The 18,734-nt window shown below is 38.3% G+C and overlaps 1 protein-coding gene and 1 pseudogene across 5 annotated transcripts in view; one reads left to right on the top strand and one right to left on the bottom strand.

The window, feature by feature from the left end:
- Window positions 1-18,734, top strand: part of ATL2 (atlastin GTPase 2) — a 74,941-nt gene that overhangs the window by 14,059 nt on the left and 42,148 nt on the right. The window lies entirely within an intron of this gene.
- On the bottom strand, window positions 9,182-9,278 carry LOC120362077 (U6 spliceosomal RNA; annotated as a pseudogene).

Here is an 18,734-nt window from a genome sequence, read left to right as displayed (position 1 = left end):
AGGCACATTAAAATGTTTCATTAAAAATAATATTAATTTATTTCAAACTTACAAAAATGACAGAGAAGGATATAATAGATGCCCAAGTACCCATTGCATTAATCTAATACATAGTGTTTGCCATATTGGTTTTGAATTCTTTTTAAAAGAGAAATAAAATGTTACTGTGCAGATGAATGGTTCTCCCAATAACTTTTCTCCCCTTTCTTTATAGATACATACCTGTCCTGAAAGTGGTATATACTTTCTGGCTTTTAAATAGTTCTGTAACATTTGTATATTTCATAAGTAACATATAATATCTTGTGTTTAAAACATTGTGGTAAATGGTTCAGACTATATGCTTTTGTAGCTTGATTTAATTTTTCATTCTACATTGGTGTGGAAACTTATCCATACATAAATATTTAGATCTTATGCATTAATTTCAATTCTCTGACTTATATTTTTTTTATCCAGGGTATTTAGGTTGTTCCAAGATTTTTTTTGTAGTTACAAACAATACTTTGGTGAATGCAGGAATTTCTCTAGAATATAAACAACTTACCTGAAAAATAGTAAAGTAAGAAAGTTTCAATATTATATACTCTCATTCTTTAAAAATCTGGTCCACGTAACAAAAGTAGGTCCTCCCTCATCTCCCCTGCAAAAGGTACTTAAGAGCCAGTCTAAGACCTTTTTTTTTTGGTCTTGACTTGAGGTGAGATTTTCTTCAAGACTTCTCTGTAGAAGAAAATGAAGAGCCTTAGTTCGAGGACTTGCAGAACCTGAATAGCATGACTAAATTTCTGTCTTGTTGATTATAGAGTTCCCCAAGGCAGGATGTAGTGTTCCATACCTGGAATCCCAGCACTTTGGGGAGGCCGAGGTAGGAGGATCCCTTGAGTCTAGGAGTTTGAGACCAACCTGGGCAACATAGTGAGACCTGGTCTCTACAAAAAATTAGCTGACTCTGGTAGTGCATGCCTGTGGTCTCATCTACTAGGAGGCTGAGGTGGGAGAATCACTTGAGCCCTGGGGTCAAAGCTGCAGTAAGCTGTGGTTATGCCACTTTCCTCCAGCCTGGGCATCAGCCCAAGACCCCACCTGAAAGCAATACCTCAAATCTTAAAAAAAAAAAAAAAAAAAAAGAATCCCTTGAGTCATTGTTTATTCTAGAATCTCCTGACTAGCTAACAAAGTTGACTTCATAAATTATAACCTCATTTAAAATACCAAATTTAAATTAACTTTAGGGTTTTTTTTTTTTTTTTGAGATGGAGCCTTTGTTGCTCAGGCTGGAGTGCAGTGACATGATTGTGGCTCACTGCAACCTCGGCCTCCCGGGTTCAAGCAATTCTCCTGTTTCAGCCTCCTGAGTAGCTGGGATTACAGGCATCTGCCACTATGCCCGGCTGATTTTTTTGTATTTGTAGTAGAGACAGAGTCTTACCATATTGGCCAGGCTACTCTCGAACTCCTGACCTCAAGTGATCCACCTGCCTTGGCCTCCCAAAGTACTAGGATTATAGACGTGAGCCACTGTGCCCAGCCAACTTGAGTATTTTTTGTTTTCTTTTTGAGATGGCGTCTCACTCTGTTGCCCAGGCTGGAGTGCAGTGGCATGATCGTGGCTTACTGCAACCTCCGCCTTCTGGATTCAAGTGATTCTTCTGCCTCAGCCTCCCGAGTAGCTGAGACTATAGGAGTATGCCACCATGACTTGCTAATTTTTGTATTTTTAGTAGAGACGTGGTTTCACCATGTTGGTCAGGCTGGTCTTGAACTCTTGACCTTGTGATCTGCCCCTCTCAGTCTCCTGAAGTGCTGGGATTACAGGTGTGAGCCACAGCACCTGGCCTAGTATTTTTTTTAAGTACACTTATATTAAAGTGTGTGCTTCTAAGAACTGGTTAACATTTGATGATAAACTTTGGGAAAAATACTTTGAGTTTATACATTTATAAACCGTTTTCTACTTTTCTTCATCTGTTTTAATAAATTCATAAAAGCATTTTTATGCCTTAGTGTTCTTTAAGTGGGAACAGCAAAAATTCTGTGACACCAGTGGTAGTTACTATGGAAACGGGGTACATTTCAAGTGGAAAATAATATGTAAATCTTATAGGAAAAACAACTCTTTGTTTCCTGATTTGATAGTAATGAAGGAAGGAGATGAAGGCCATTATATGCTCTTTTTTATACCCCTCAATATGGAGTCTCGCTCTGTTGCCCAGGCTGGAGTGCAGTGGCACGATCTTTGGCTCACCACAATCTCTGCCTCCCGGATTCAAGCGAGTCTCCCACCTCAGCCTCCCGAGTAGCTGGGATTATAGGCATGTGCCACCATGGTTGGTTAATTTTCGTATTTTTAGTAGAGATGGGGTTTCTCCATGTTGGCCAGGCTGGTCTTGAACTCCTGATCTCAGGTGATCTGCCCGCCTCGGCTTCCCAAAGTGCTGGGATTATAGGCATATACTCTTTAAAGCATTTTTTTTTTTTTTGGACGGAATCTGGCTCTGTTGCCCAGGCTGGAGCGCAGTGGTGCGATCTTGGTTCACTGCATCCCTGCCTCCTGGATTCAAGCAATTCTCCTGCTTCAGCCTCCAAAGTAGCTGAGATTACAGGCATGTGCCATCATGCTGGCTAATTTTTGTATTTTAAGTGGAGACAGTTTTCACCATGTTGGCCAGGCTGGTCTCGAACTCCTGACCTCAGATGATCTGCCCAACTTGGCCTCCCAAAGTGCTGGGATTCCAGGCGTGAGCCACTGTGCCTCTCCTCTTTAAAGCATTTTTAAAAGTCTGTTTTAGGATGGTCTTTTGTTGTCGTTGTTGGCAAGAAAGGGGCAAGGCTAATGGGAGAAAGTTGTTGATAACTGACATTGTTAACAGGTCCTTTTCTGGAGTCTTCAAAGTTTTTATTTTTGTAATTCGCATTTTACTAATTTTGATGTTTTTATTTTTAGTCAGAGTTTTGCTTTTGTTCCCAGGCTGGAGTGCAGTGGCAATGCCTTGGCTCACTGCAACCTCTGCCTCCCAGGTTCAAGCAATTCTCCTGCCTCAGCCTTCCGAGTAGCTGGGATTACAGGCGTGTGCCACCATGCTCGACTAATTTTGTATTTCTAATAGAGACAGGGTTTTACCATATTGGTCAGGCTGGTCTCGAACTCGTGACATCAAGTGATCTGCCCGCCTTGGCCTCCCAAAGTGCTGGGATTACATGTGGGAGCCACTGCATCCAGTCAGAATAAAATGGCACCCAGCCATTTTACTTTATTTATTTTTTTTGAGATGGAGTTTTGCTCTTGTTGCCCAGGTTGGAGTGCAATGATGTGGTTTTGGCTCACTGCAGCCACCACCTTCCAGGTTCAAGCGATTCTTCCGCCTCAGCCTCACGAGTAGTTGGGACTACAGACATGTGCCACCATACCCGGCTAATTTTGTATTTTTAGTAGAGACGGGGTTTCTCAATGTTGGTCAGGCTGGTTTCCAACTGACGACCTTAGGTGATCTGCCCACCTTGGCCTCCCTAAGTGCGGGGATTACAGGTGTAAGCAAGCCACCGTGTCAGCCCAGAATATGCATTTTAAAGAGATACTCAGGTGATGTGTATTCATGGTAAGCTTGACAAGCACTGCTGTAGGGGAAATAACACTGAAGAAGACTTGGTCTTGATTTTCCCCCCAAACAGTGGTTTAATTGTATGTTTTTCTTATTTTTAAAATGAGCAAGTTGGTATGCATAATCTATAAAACCGGTGGAAGTGATATATTAGTTTTAATTTTAAGTATTGAGGCTAATTTTTAAGCATATGTACTAAACTTGAATGTTCTCATGTGTCTTGTCATGATATATATTCTAGGGTGTATATGTATATTCTATTAATACCTAAAACCTTGTGGGTCTTGGAAAGTGCTTTTCCTCTTCAATGTATATATAAAGAATCTCTAGAGTTTACTTTAAGACAATAAATATTTGTAACTTCATAATAAATTTTTATTTTTTAACCAAAATATCTTGGCATGATTAGGTACTATATTCATAGGAATTCATCCAGAAGGGAGTGAATTTGTCACCATTGGAAACACTCAAAACTATATTCAAGTCCCTATATCAGGTCATGAGAAAATATTTTAAATTCAAGTTGAGCAGTGTCAGAATCAGTGGATAGCTTAGTTTCTCATCACATTGGTATAACCTTTGTAGGCCATTATCTTTGAAGGGGACAATACTAACTAAAACATTTTTGTTTTGTAAAATGATTAATAAATTGGTTCTATTGCTTCTTTCTGTTTAATAAATTAAAGTATTGAGGGAGAAGAGTTTGGATCTGATTTTTAAAAATCTTCCTTGTTGGCCGGGCGCGGTGGCTCATGCCTGTAATCCCAGCACTTTGGGAGGCCGAGGTGGGTGGATCACGAGGTCAGGAGATCGAGACCATCCAGGCCAACATGGTGACACCTCGTCTCTACTAAAAATACAAAAAATTAGCTGGGCATGGTGGCACATGCCTGTAATCCCAGCTACTCAGGAGGCTGAGGCAGGAGAATTGCCTGAACCCAGGAGGCGGAGGTTGTGGTGAGCCGAGATCGCGCCATTGCACTCCAGCCTGGGTAACAAGAGTGAAACTCCGTCTCAAAAAAAAAAAAAAAAAAAATCTTCCTTGCTGAGATATAATTTACGTAAAATTTACTGATTTCGGGGTGCAGTTTGTTGACAGATGTGTAGTTTGTAACATTTTCATTATGTCAGAAAGTTCCCTCAGTAGTCAGTTCTCCTCCCTTAACCCTTAGCTCCCACAATCACTCATCTGCTTTCTGTCACTGTAGTTTTGCTTTTTTAAAGAATTTATTGTAAATGGAATCATACATTGTGTGTATGTATTTTGTCTTTTACTTATAATGCTTTTTAGGTTTACTTGTGTTTTTACATATTAGTAATTTGTTTCTTTTCATTTCAGAGTAGTAGTCCATTGTATGTATGTAACACAATTTGGTCTTGTAAGTTTTAGTTATTCTGGTGAATATTAATGGTATCTCACTAATTGGTGTCATTTCTTCCTTAAATGTCTGGAAGAATTCACCAGAATTCACCAGTGAAGTCATCTGGGCCGACTGGTGTTATTTTTGTTTTCGTAGGGTGTTTAACGAATTTGATTTTTTAAAGCTGATTCTTTTTTGTTTTCCCTACTAAAGAGTGAGAACCTTCTTTTAGTTAGCTAGTTGATTGATACTGAGTTTATTAGGGTGGGGTTCTTGCCTTCAGATTTTAAAAGGCAGTAATTGGTGTATATTTGCAACTGTACTTCTGGAGAGTAACTTACAGGGAATGGTGGGGTAGACACAGAATATTAGAATCACTTGGCATTGTTTCGTATGTCTTGAAAGCATTTTTGTTCCTTCATTTCATCCTCCTGTCCCTCCTAATCATAAAAATCTGTGGAAGCAGAAAAAAGGTCGAGAAGCAGCCCTAGAATATTTGAGAGACCTTCTCTTGGCTATTAGAGGTCTATTAGAGGCAAGAGAAGATATAATAGTAGCATTGGCTTGTACCAGTGTACAGTATGCAATGATCTGTACCTAGGTCTGCTTCATTGGTGTGTGTTTGGAAATGAATTTCTGGAGAGTAGGTTATAAGCAATGAATGGTGGTCTTGTAAGTTTTAGTTATTCTGGTGGGTACGTAATGTTATCTCACTAATTGGTGTCATTTCTTAAATGTTTGGTAGACTTCACCATTGAAGCCATCTGGGCAGAGAGGTGTGATATATGTATATTCTATTAATGTATACCTATACATACATACTAAACACTCTGTATGTAGAGTATGTGTGTATATTCTATTAATGCCTAAAACCTTGTAGGTCTTGAAAAATGCTTTTCCTCCCCAGTATGGGGTGTGTATGTATATAGGTGTATTTATATGTATATAGGTATACATACACACTAAAGTGCTGGGATTACATTTGTGAGCCACTTGTGCCTCACCCAAATTTTTAAAATAATTTATTTGCATTAACAAGGCCCAAGTGCTACATTTCGTTGATATGTCTTTTAAGTGTCTTTTCTACAGGTTCTTTTTCTCCCTTCTGCTTTTATAATTACCCAGGTTTTTTTTTTTTTTTTTTTGTCCAGTGGAATTTCCCATGTTCTCGATTTTTCTGACTACATCTCTGGCTGGTGGTTAACATGTTCTTCTGCTTCTGCATTTCTTTTTTTGTAATTACATCTAAAAGCTTGATCAGATTTATATTTTAAAAGAAGTTTTCCCACCAGTACATTATAGGGGGTGTCATATGCTTCCGCATGCATCACGTCGGGAGCCACATGTCTGATTATCCCTTTGTTGTGTTAAGATTGATTCAGGGGAGTTAGGAGTTGATCTATTCGTTATAATATACCCCATCAGCTTTTCACCATGGACCTTAGTCACTGTGCTTTGCTGTCTTTTTGAAGTCCCCATTTCTAGGGAATGCCTTCCATTTATGGAAGATCTTAGACCTTACTATTTAATTGGTTTTTGGGTAGCAGTCTTAAGTCAGATCATTAGTTATATAAATATATTATTTGTAATTGGAGTTCTTTTAGGAAACTTATTTTCATTCCATGTCATACTTGATCTTGAAAATAAATGAAAGTTGGAAAAATGTTATAATCATTTACGAAGAACAAATATTGGATATCTAATATACGTATATTGTTATTTAATCACGATTATGTGTTTAATACTAATAGAGCTTTTTAAGGAATTTTTCTCCAGTAACTAGATTGCCAAATTAATTACTTGAGGCTTCTTAGAGGCTCTTCTGAAGGTTTTTTGTTTTTGTCTTTTTTTTCTTTGAGACAGAGTGTCGCTTTGTCTCTTGGGCTTGAGTGCAGTTGGGTGGTCTCAGATCACTGCAAACTCCGCCCCTCGGGTTGAAGCGATTCTCCTGCCTCAGCCTCTGGAGTAGCTGGGATTACGGGTGCCCACCACTACACCTAGCTATTCTTTGTATTTTTAGTAGAGACAGGGTTTCACCATGTTGGCCAGGCTGGTCTCGAACTCCTGACCTCAGGTGATCTGCCCACCTCAGCCTCCCAAAATGCTGGGATTACAGGTGTGAGCTACCGTGCCCAACTAAAACTCTTCTTTTAAGAGCAAAATAAGGCTGGCAAGTCAGGATATTCTCTCTCTCTCCTTTTTTTTTCAAAGAGGTTTTGCTTTAGCAGTCATAAAAAGTCTATGTTATTCCAAAGATCTTGTAATGACTTCCAAAATTATTTTTACCTGGTTATTATTTTCCTTGTTGATGCTCTAAAACTAAATGCTAGAGAAGCACTTTCTTCAAGGATTTTTGCTTTTCCACTTTAAAAGTGCTTCGTTGCTGAGCTTCTGTGAATGGGATTCTAACAATTCAGTTAAGTTTGCTTTGACACCATGCATTGCTTGCTTTCTTGGCATTGTAGTTTAAGTAATACATTCACCTTATGAAAAATTATGTTTTCTTGGTGATGATCTCAAATACTAATTCCTTCTTAACTTCCAGGTAATATTACTGGAAAACTCTTCAGTACATCTGTAATGGCCCTTAACACTTCCCACTGAATTTCAGTGCCAATCGATTTTCTTCCTAAACTTCTCACACCATCTTTTGAGCTAAAAACTTACTTCTTCGGTAGCTTACCTATTCAGTTTTTAAGCATTTTGTAGATTATAGATAGAGCATCTAAGAAAATGGTTGCTTTTGTGACCAGTCTGGCCAACATAGTGAAGCTCCATCTCTACTAAAAATACAACAATTGTTGAGGTGGCACATGCTTGTAATCCTGCTACTTGGGAGGCTAAGATAGGAGACTCTCTTGAACCTGGGAGGCAGAGGTTGCAGTGAGCTGCTGAGATCATGCCACTGCACTTCAGCCTAGGTGACAAAGTGAGACTCTGTCCCCTCTCTACCCCCTCCAAAAAAGAAAAGAAAATTGTTGCTTTGGTTCAGTTTTATGGATTTCTTGGGTTTGCTGGTGAATCCATTCTATCAAGTTTTCTCACATCATTAATCAGCATGTCACACTTCGTAAAAATTACTGGTCATTGCACTGACTTACGGATCTGTTTCCTTCAGTGATGTTTCCTTGTCCTTCACAACTGTGTTTTGTTGAATATGATAGTTTGAATCTGGAAGATAACTTGTACTCTTTAATTCCTCACTTCTGTAGATGTAAAATGCCATGCTTTATTTCTAGGGTGATAATTTACAAAAAGTGGAAAGCAGAATGCATATTTATGCTAAGCGCAACTCCAGATTTTTAGCTGGGCCATCACCTTAGCTGATTACCTAGTGATCCTTAGTTGTGAGCTGGTCATAGTGTTTACACTATAAACACTGTGAGTTTTGATTTATAAAATTTAAATTGATAAATTTGAATTTTGATTATTATTGTAGGGTTAATTATGATAGCGGAGATGAGGACAGGTGTGGCGACTCACGCCTATAATCCCAGCACTTTCGGAGGCTCAGGTGGGAGGATCACTTAAGTCCAGGAGGTTAAGACCAGCCTGGGCAACATAAGGAGATCCTGGTCCTACCAGAAATTAAAAATTTAGCTGGGCATTATGGCACGTGCCTGTAGTCCCAGCTACTTGGGAGGCTGAGGTGGGAGGACTGCTTGCACCCAGAGGGTTGAGGCTGTAGTGAGCCATCATTGTGCCACTATACTCCAACCTGGGGAACAGAGTGAGACCCTATAAAAAAATAATAAATAAATAAAAGCTATGAAAGCAGAGTGTAGATTGTTGGAAATAAAACTATTTCAATTTGAGCCTTTGCCTGTTTGTACTTAGAGACAGGTAATGATGGTGCCTTGCCAGTTTTGCTGTCTGTAGTCAGTATTTATAGAGAGTTCCAGCTTTTTAACCCTCATTCAATTGAGAGAACCACATTTTCCTATGAGAAAAGCACAGTTTGCTTTATAATGTTGAATTGAAAGTTGCATTTTATTTATTGAAAATTACTTTAAACTTTTAAAAATAATTGACACGTAATTGTACATGTGTTATGGGGTACACTATACACTGTATAATGATCAAATCAGGACAACATGTTTACCTCAAACCTTTATCATTTCTTTGTGTTGATAACTTTTAAGATTCTCTTTTCGATCTGTCTTGAAATATACAATACATTGTTACTAGCTACAGTCACCCTATGTTATAGAACACCAGAAAAATCTAGAAGACTTCATGAATTTGTGTGTCATCCTTGTGCAGGGGCCATTCTAATCTTCTCTGTATTTAGTATATGAGCTCTGGAAGTGAACGCTGAAAGTTGCATCTCTATTTTTTTCCCCCTTAAATATCAAATGTGATAGGAAACATTTCTCACTGAGGGTTCTGTAGGAAGTAAATCGTAAATCTATTGAACATATATATAGCAAGTATAAATCTTTTAATTTCCAGCATTAAATTATATGCTATAATATACAAGTATATAATATAATATGTGGTATGCTATAATATACTATATATAATATCTATAATCCCACAAGTATATAATATAGTATATAATATACTGTACACAAGGTATTCCAGTTTACAGGCAGCATATATAGTTTTATGAATTAAAAAACCGGTCTGTAAAATACTGTTTAGGCATCTAATTTCATGTAGAATTCAAGGGACTTCAGGGTAGTAATTTAAACATTTCTTTTTAAAGCTATCTAGATTGTGAATACCCAGTTCACATGCAGAGAAATGGTTGGTAGTCTAAGAAATGAGTATTAAAGCAATTTGAATGGTGTGACTGAAGAACCTAATTTTCAGTTTTATTTAATTTTATTTATGTTAAAAAACATAGTTTTGTTAGTATGGATGCAAATATGAATGGAAAATGATTAGTATTTGATTCAGTTATGGAAAACTTTGTTGGAACAACTTTTATACAAAAGTCTTTTTCAGTTTAAGTTTTATGAAATTAAATGATTATGTGTTTCTGATTAACATTTAGTGTCTAAGTTGAAATGTGCTGTAGGTGTAAAATACAGAAAAGATGGCTGGGCACTGGTGGCTCAGGCCTGGAATCTAGCACTTTGGGAGGCCGAGGTGGGTGAATCACAAGGTTAGGAGTTCAAGACCAGCCTGACCAATATGGTGAAACCCTGTCTCTACTAAAAATATCAAAAACCAGCCGGCGTGGTGGTGGGTGCCTGTAGTCCCAGCTACTTGGGAGGCTGAGGCAGGAGAATTGCTTGAAACTGGGAGTTGGAGGTTGCGGTGAGCCAAGATTGAGCCGCTGTACTCCAGCCTGGGCGACAGAGCAAGACTCCATCTCAAAAAAAAAAAAAAAGGTCTATATCTATATCTATATCTATATCTATATACACACACACACATACACAGAGCAGATTTAGAAGACCATATGTAATTAATAATCAATGAGGCATGGTGGCTTACCCCTGTAATCTCAGCATTTTGGGAGGTCGAGCAGAGTTCGAGACCAGCCTGGGCAACATGGCAAAACCCTGTCTTTACAAAAAAATTTAGCTGGTGTGGTGGCTCGTGCCTGTAGCCCCACCTACTTGGTAGGCTGAGACAGAATTGCTTGAGCCCAGGAGGAAGAGGTTGCAGTGAGCCAAGATCACACCATTACACTCTAGCCTCGGTGACAGGAGTGAAACCCTGTCTCAAAAAGAAAAGTAAAAAATACTGAGTTATGGGGCTGGGCACGGTGGCTCATGCCTGTAATCCCAGCACTTTGGGGAGGTCGAGGTGGGCAAATCACCTGAGGTCAGGTGTTTGAGAACAGGCTGACCAACATGGAGAAACCCTGTCTCTATTAAAAATAAAAATTAGTCTGGGGTGGTAGCGCATGCCTGTAATCCCAGCTACCTGGGAGGCTGAGGCAGGAGAATCGCTTGAACCCGGGAGGCGGAGGTTGCAGTGAGCTGGGCCGAGATCATGCCATTGCCCTCCAGCCTGGGCAACAAGAGCAAATAAAAGAAAAAAATACTAAATGTGGCCAAGCATGGTGGCTCACGCCTGTAATCCCAACACTTTGGTAGGTCAAGGTAGGTGGACCACTTGAGGTCATGAGTATGAGACCAGCCTGGCTAACATTGGGAAACCCATGTCTACTAAAAATACAAAAATAAATTAGCCAGGCATGATAGTGCGTGCCTGAAATCCCAACTACTCAGGTGGCTAGGTAGGAGAATTGCTTGAACCCTGGAGGCAGAGGTTGCAGTGAACCGAGATCCCACCACTGCACTCCAGCCTGGGCGACAGAGCATGATACTCAAAAAAAAAAGAAAAATAAAAAAAAAAATTCAAATGTGACTATGAATTTATCTGTTTTTTCTTTTTAGTTCTCTGAATTTTAATTCATGTATTTTGAGTCTTTTAAGCATTATTATGTCTTTCTGATCATTACACATTTTATATCTGGTAATGCTTTTAGTCTTGAAGCTGGCTTTGATGTTTATGTAGCTACTTTAGCTTTCTTATGATTAATGTCTGCATAGTATACCTGTGCCTTTTTCTCTTTTACTTTCAAACTTTTACTTGAACCAAACTGTCTTTATATTAAAAGGGCACCTCCAATATACAGTATATAGTTTTGCTTTTATTACCCAGTCTGTCAATCTCTGTCTTTTCATTGGTGTGTTTGGTGTATTTATGGTTGATGTAATTACTGATTTTAGTTGGGTTTAAGGTTGCCATCTTACATGTTTTCCATTTGTCCCTTTTGTCTTTTGTCCTTATTTTTTACCTTGGGTTCAATGAATTTTTTTTAGTACTTTCTTTTACTTCCTTATTGGCTTTTTTAAGCTGTATCTTTTTTCTTTTTTTATTTGTTTGTTTTAAAGCCAACGCTCTAAGGCTAATGATATTCATCTTTAACATATCAGTCTATTTAGAATCAGTGTTTTACAAATTTCCACTTTAAAAATTATAAGCTTAGGGTATGATTTCATTTACGTTGCCTCATAACATGTCTTTTAAAATTTTCTACTTCTACATACTTCATAAACCCCACATTGATCAACTATCTTTTAGGGAAATTAGTTGAGGGGAATAACTAGTCTTTTATATTTGTATCTATTTACTATTTTGGATTCAGAGCAATAGGAAGGAATAAAGAGACTTTCCATTTCATAATGTTTCCTTTCAGCCTGAAGAACATTATTTAGCTCTTATGTAATGCACATCTGCTAATGACAGGTACTCTTTGGTTTTGCCGTCTTTATTTTGCTTTCATTTTTGAATGATAGTCTAGGTTGACACTTTTGTTTTTGTTTTTTGTTTTCGTTTTGAGACGGAGTTTTGCTCTTGTTACCCAGGCTGGAGTGCAATGGCACGATCTCTGCTCACTGCAACCTCCGCCTCCTGGGTTCAGGCAATTCTCCTGCCTCAGCCTCCTGAGTAGCTGGGATTACAGGCACGCGCCACCATGCCCACCTAATTTTTTGTATTTTTAGTAGAGATGGGGTTTCATCATGTTGACCAGGATGGTCTCTATCTCTTGACCTCGTGATCCACCCGCCTCGGCCTCCCAAAGTGCTGGGATTACAGGCTTGAGCCACCGCGCCCGGCCTAGGTTGACACTTTTTTTAAGCACTGTAAAGCTAGAAGTCCCTTATCTTCTGGCCACCAATGCTTCAGTGATGATGTGATGAGAAGCAGTTATTTGAATTATTCTGCTCTGTATAATACATAATTATTACATAACTAATAATTATTTGAATTATTCTTCTGTGTCTGTTCTCTTTGGTTTTTGTTTTTTTAGCAGCCCAGCTGATGTGGTTTTCTTTGTATTAATCCACTGGAGGGTTTGCTGAGGTTTTTGGACCTGTAAATTTCTGTCATCAAATTTTGGTAACTTCTTCAAATATTTTTTTCAGCTCCAACCTCATGTTGTTCTCCTTCTAGGATTCTAACTGCAAGTTGGATAATTTCCCATGGTTTCCTGAGACTCTCTTAGTTTTTCTTCATTCTTTTTTCTCTCTCTACTTCAGATTAGAAAATTTCTTTTGATCTCTTTTCAAGTTCACAAACTTTCTTCTCTTACCTACCCATCCATTGTTTTCCATTCAGTGAGTATTTCATTTTAATTAATATACTTGTCAGTTCTAGAATTTTCATTTGTTTTTTAATAGTTTCTATAGTTTTTTGGCTGAGACTCCTCATCTATTTATTTATTAAGACTTTATTTTCCTGTAAGTCCTTGAACATATTTATAGTATCTGGCTAAAAGCATTTGTCTGGTACATTCAACATCTGGGTCATGGCAGAATTGGTACTGTTTACTGCTTTTCTTTCTTGATTATGAGCTGCGTTTCCTTCTTTCTTTGTATGTCTAGTAATTTTGGATTTGTATGTTGTATATTAAATGTTATGCATCGTAGAAAGTTTGGATTCTCTTTCCTTGTTTCTGTTTTGGCAGGCAGTTCAATTACTGGTGGATCTTGACCTTAGCTTTGCTTCATACTTCGTTAGTGTGGATCTGTGGAAAGTTTAGAGAAAATCTCCCTAACTTGGTGGGACTAAATTTCCAAACTGTGTACCTTGCAGATCTTTTCAAGTTGGTTTTATTTAGGCTTTGATTGGATGGATTGTCTGTAGGCCTTCTCTAGAACTTGACCCTTAATTCTAAGATATGTCCATTCTAGTGTCTCAGCTTGATGCCTGAGGTATTCATAAGATGTTTCTTTGCATTCTGGCTGGGCAAGAACTCCACAAAGTGTCTCAGTAATGTTTGACTTCTGTTTCTCTCTCAACCCTGTAGTAGCTTCCTTCTGGTAAGTGTTGTGTAGTGCTGTGTTCCCCTGCACCTGTGAAGCTTGTTGTCCTTGGCCAAGGACTTCTGGGCTCCACCTCTGTATAGCTCCTTTTTCTCTGGTGTCCTGCCTCACAAATGCCTACTGCTCTGGCAATCTTGAACTCAGATCTTTGTGCACTAGTTCCTTACGCTATAGTTAGGAAATTTTTCCCAGGCACGGAGCTGGGAGTGATCATGGGGCTCAACTTGTGTGTTTCCTTGTGCTACCTGTTGTCCATTGCTTGAAAAAAGATGCTTCATATGTTTTGTCTAATTTTATAGCTGTTTGTGGTGGAGAGCCAGTCTGATACCAGTTACTCTAATGACTAGAAGTCTCAAATATCCTCCCTTCCCCAAATAACTGTGTTTTTAAAAAAGCAAAATAGAATTGGGGATGATTTTTACTACTTTGCAGTCTGCCCTTGTCCCACTTAATTTTATGCCTTTTTTCTTTTTTTTTTTTAATTGAGATGGAGTTTTGCCTGTATTGCTCAGACTGGAGTGCAATGGTGTGATCTCGGCTCACTGCAACCTCTGCCTCCTGGGTTCAAGCGATTCTCCTGCCTCAGCCTCCTGAGTAGCTGGAATTACAGGCGCCTGCAACCACGCCCAGCTAATTTTTTTAGTGGAGACAGGGTTTCATCATGTGGATCAGGCTGGTCTCAAACTCCTGACCTCAGGTCTCAAACCTGCCTCAGCCTCCCAAAGTGCTGGGATTACAAACGTGAGCCACTGTGCCTGGCCAATTTTATGCTGTTTAAAAAATATATAATTTTTTAAAAGAGTGTATATGTGTTGGCCAGGCTCAGTGGCTCATGCCTGTAATCCCAGCACTTTGGCAGGCCGAGGAGGATGGATCACTTGAGGTCAGGAGTTCAGACCAGCCTGGCCAATGTGGTGAAACCTCTCTCTACTAAAAAGTACAAAAATTAGCTGGGTGTGGTGGTGCATGCCTGTAATCCCAGATACTTGGGAGCCTGAAGCAGGAGAATTGCTTGAACTCAGGAAGCAGAGGTTGCAGTGAGCCAAGATACACCACTGCTCTGCAGTCTGGGAGACAGAGCAAGACTCCATCTCAAAAAAAAAAAAAAAAAAAAATATATATATATATATATATATATATATATATATATATATATAAAGCGTATATATGTGTTTTTTAAGCTGGATAAAATGTCAGTATATGGCTAAAATAACTGTTGGGCCACTTTCTAGTTTTGAGGCACACAACATTAATTTTTACCACCAGAAATAAAATTGGTAAACAAACTTGTACATCTTCATTGTCATCTTTATTTCCTTATAATAAATCCCTAGAGATATATTTATCCATGGTATAACCTCTTTAAGGCTCTTAAAAAAATATATGCTAGAAAAAACTTGAATACCTAGATGCTATTTTCACTTGGGTATAAAATATAAATGTTGAGGTTCAAGTACTAGGCACTAAAACATGACTTAACTTTTGTGGGATAACCAATTCTATAAGTAGATTGAATCAAGGTTACTTTCCATAAAAATTTGTTTCAGGTTTTTGTTTGGAATGTGAATAATAAAATGTATTTCATTCCTTTTGAAAGGTGAATTCTTTGTTCTCTTCTTAAAAGTTTAGTTTTGGGTTGATGTAATCTAACATTAATCCTACATTTTATTGTATTGCAGATTTGTAGTATTTTTTTATTATCTTAGTTTATGATTAAGTTTGAAGTTTGCTGATGACTCAAGATCAGCCCTGAAGTATAAATTTTGCTGTTGGAGAATACATGCTGAGTTTATGAATTTGGCAGATTTAAGATAAAGTGTGATTAGACAACAAAAAGACAGGTGTCTTTTTTTAAATAGACTTTTGGGTTTTTTTTAGAGCAGCTTTAGGTTCACAGCAAAATTAAGCAAAAGTGTAGTTCACATATACTTCATGCCCCTACATAAACACACACTCCTCTGACATCAGCATCCAACACACAGTGGTGCTTTTGTTAAAATCGATGAACTCTCACTAAAACATCATGATCATCCAAAGTCTATAGTTTGACATTAGGGTTCACTCCTGTGGTTGTATATTAAATGGGTTTTTCACAGATTTATAATGACAGGTATCAGCCAATTTTGTATTATAGAGAATGGTTTCACTGCCCTAAAAAATCTTTTGTGTTATGCTTGTGCATCCCTTCCCATCCCCCTAACCCCTGGCAGTCACAGCTCTTTTTACTAAGATGCCTTTCTTTTGCTAGGACTTGGGGCAAATAGATGTTAGGTAGGTACCTTAGTGTTAATGTGTGGAGAGAGGTTTGAGAAGCAGGTGATCCTCTGTAGGTGTCTTTTAGCTCTGACCTTGAAAGACCCATTTGGGGGCTAGAGTAGGGAGAACTGACTTGGAACTGTGAATCACAAAAATCTGTTGGAGGACGGGAAGTCTGCTTGTCCCAGTAAGTTTTTGGCATTGAAGAAGGGAAATAAAATCATTATTCTGTACACAGGCTGTAACTTCAATTTAAAATCTTAGAGTAGTGCTGAATTTAAAGACTTTTAATTGTAGGTAATCACTAAATGCTAATACAGTATTTACAGATATCCTAATGAAATTTACATACAATTCTCTTTTATTCAATTGCTTATTTCAGTGTTTGGTGGAGTACTTTGTCTGTATTTAGTTCATATTTGTTAGTTAAATCATCATGGGGAGTAGATGGCAGGTGAATCACATCCTTGTTATGCTCCATTATATCTTTGAAATCTATTTGCTACCCTTCCCTTTATTAGTCTGTAGACTGGAAATGGTGACAAATATGTAGTTCTGTCTGTTTGAAAGGCCCATCTTTGTCCATGCTAATAAACTGGGTCACATAGCGATTATAGCCAGCTAATATAAATGAATTTTCAAGTGAACAAAGGTTTTCTGCCAGTGGGTTTCTTTTTTTTTCTTTCTAAAAACCAACTACTACTTTCTTTAAAATAAGAACAAAACTGTTGGTTGGTTTTAGCAAAATCATGAACCTCCACATTTGGTTATTGTGATATTTTAGCAGTTATTACTTTTGAGTTATTTTTTAAGTAGAGTGTTTTACTTGGTAGAACGTCATAATTTTTATGCAGGTTTTGTGCCACATATACTTACTCTTGAGTTGCTGGAGGTGTTTCCCCAAATGAATTGATTATTACATTTGCTTATAAACTAGATAAGGGCAGTGCCAGGTGCAGTGGCTCATGCCTGTAATCCTAGTACTTTGGGTGGTTGAAGTGGGTGGATCACCTGAGGTCAGAAGTTCGAGATCAGCCTGGCCAACATGAGGAAATGCCGTCTTTACTAAAAATACAAAAGTTAGCCGGGCGAAGTGGCAGGCACCTGTAGTTGTAGCTACTCAGGAAACTGAGGCAGGATAATCACTTGAACCCAGGAGGCAGAGGTTGCAGTGAGCTGAGATCATGCCACTGCACTCCAGCCTGGGTGACAGAGTGCTCTGCCTAAAAAAAGTAAAAAAGGTAAGGGCAGATGTAAGACTCCTAAAATTTTTAAATTTCATTCATTCAAGAAATATTAAGCACCTGCTAGGCTAGGTGTCAGGCACTGTTCTGGGTGCTGGAAGATAGAATGGTCAACGGGGTAATTGCGATCCTTTAGTGGCACACACATTCTGTGGAGGGGGAGCTATGAGGTACACATTTAAACAAATGAAAAAAGGTTGTTTTAGGAATTGGAAATAACTATGAAAAATCCTGTTTCATTAAAATGTTAAGGAAGGGGATCTGTGATTTAGATTGAGTGGTCAGGGAGGGCCATGCTGAAGAGAGAATATTTGAGCTGAGACCTGGATGATGGAGATGTAAGTCATGTGAATTTATGGGGACAGAGCATTCCAGATAGGGGAGGGTAACTTGGTCAGCTTCACATTTAACTATATTATTTAGCTGCTACTCTGGAGATTAGATTGGATTGGATAAAAGGACAAGAGTATTATTAATGAAGGGTGATTAGTTAGGTGCTGCAGTGTGAGATAAGATGGCAGTGATGAGAGCAGAAATATTATCAATAGAGATTCAGAAATGAAGACAAAGAAGGTGATTATTAATTAGATTTAGGGGTAAGTAAAAGACATATAGACATATCTCTCTATGTCAGGGACAGCCAACAGGTCTTTGCCAGAGCAGATGGGTGGATGGCAATGTCAGTACACAGCTGCACTGGTCAAGTGAGGATCACCATAGCATTTCAAGGGGAAAATAAAAGCTTATTCTGTTGGATTGGTTATTTTGAAGTTACTGTTAACTTACTCCTATGGTGCTTACTAGGTAGCATGCATATTTCAACTCATTGAATCCTGATGACAACACTATGAGGTAGGTACTGCTGCTACGCCTGTTTTATGCACACCCCTTTTCCAGATTAGAAAACAGGCACAGAGAAGCTAAGTGACATTCATTGAGGCAGTTTTGCTCTCTAGTTCATGGTCTTAAACCACTAATTAAGCTTGGAAACTTAATCACGCCATTTGCATTCTGTTTTGTCATTTATCTGAACTTACCTCATGAGACATTAATTTAGAATTTAACTATATTGCTACTTTTCCTGGAAAGTTCACTTTTGTATGCATTCAGATAGCATACCTGACTATTGCTTTATACCATTGACACAGGCAGTGATAATGTCCTATTTAATTAAGTATTAATTGCTTTTACTTCCAAAGATTCTCCTTTGAAGTGGCTTCCTCTTTATAATGCATTGTCATTGTTTGCAGCACATTTTGAAATAGTGCTGTTGGCTTTGCTATATACAGTTAAAGGTGTCTTGATGTGGTAAAGGCTCTGATAGTCTTTGCAAATCAGATAAGTGAGATGCTTCTTTTGGTAATAAGATTAAAAATCCACTAATGTGAATATATAATCTTTGCTCTGTGAATATTGGTTATGTGGATAAGGTATTATTGAACTGCTGACTAATAATAATGTACCACACCTCAGTGGACT

This window comes from Saimiri boliviensis, chromosome 1 (assembly GCF_048565385.1).
Source record: "Saimiri boliviensis isolate mSaiBol1 chromosome 1, mSaiBol1.pri, whole genome shotgun sequence".
In the NCBI taxonomy this organism is placed as follows: domain Eukaryota; kingdom Metazoa; phylum Chordata; class Mammalia; order Primates; family Cebidae; genus Saimiri; species Saimiri boliviensis.
The sequence above is the reverse complement of the archived record's forward strand: the minus strand, read 5'-3'. Positions and strand labels throughout refer to the sequence as shown.